Here is a 544-nt window from a genome sequence, read left to right as displayed (position 1 = left end):
CGTATTTAAGTTTAAGATGCTAAAAGAATGCCCCTCAAGGGACATTGACACCTATTCTAAATTTATAATGCGTGTGTAGTTATATGAGGGATAGTTAAATCATTCTAGGCATAATTATGAGATGTTTAAATTTATAGTGCATTTGTTATTGTATGTGGGACAGTTATATCATGTTACGCATAATTATTACCTGGTTATTGTTTTCATTTGGAAATTATACATGCCATAATTGTGTGTCAAGTTGACAAGGGGTGTACTTGTGATGGCTATTATTGGTTGTCACCTTGGCTTCATCTGGAATTAACCCAAATGGCTAGGCATACTTGTGAGAGACTTTTTCTTAATTAAACCACTTAAAGTAGGAAGACCCATTTCTAATCTGGATTTTTGATGTGGGATCCTTTAATCCAGATATTTTTGAGCTGGGAAGAATCACCTTTAATCTGGGCCACACCTTCCGGTGGCAGCCTATATAAAGGACATGGGAGAAGGACGCTTGCTCTCTCTTCGCCTGCTTGCTTTCACTATTGCTGGTAAGTCCATT

This window comes from Peromyscus eremicus, chromosome 14, assembly GCF_949786415.1.
Source record: "Peromyscus eremicus chromosome 14, PerEre_H2_v1, whole genome shotgun sequence".
Taxonomy (NCBI): Eukaryota; Metazoa; Chordata; class Mammalia; order Rodentia; family Cricetidae; genus Peromyscus; species Peromyscus eremicus.
Note: the sequence above shows the minus strand (reverse complement) of the source record.